Genomic DNA, 479 nt, shown 5'->3' on the forward strand with positions numbered 1-479 from the left:
AGATAAAATAAGATTCTTATATTAATTTACAACTTTTGAGAGTCTTGTACACAGTAGACTTGCAAATTGTAAGCCTTTCATTAAGATCTTTTAATTACAGTGTTGCTGAAAGTAAGTTCGGTCAAGTTCGGTCATCCTATTATGCATGTGCTTGCTCTCGGATCCTTCTTGCATCGGAGGGGGGGAGGGGGAGGCTGTTCAGTCAATTCCTCGTCACTACTGATCATTAGCTTTGATAATCTATACACAAGACATTGATTTATACTCGAGACATTGATTGAATTGTTTAATAGCAAGATAATTCGCTTGAGGATATGGCAGCCTCTCCCCTTTTTAAGTGAGAAATTTCAGATCTCTCGCGCAAGTTATCATTTGGAATGCATTAAACATTAGCATCATGTTGCAAGAGCAAAGATGCAGTTGTCAATCATTCGTTGATAGATGCTTTTGCTGTTTGACTTAAAGATATATTTGTCTTT

The sequence above is a fragment of the Penaeus monodon genome, chromosome 19 (assembly GCF_015228065.2).
Source record: "Penaeus monodon isolate SGIC_2016 chromosome 19, NSTDA_Pmon_1, whole genome shotgun sequence".
In the NCBI taxonomy this organism is placed as follows: domain Eukaryota; kingdom Metazoa; phylum Arthropoda; class Malacostraca; order Decapoda; family Penaeidae; genus Penaeus; species Penaeus monodon.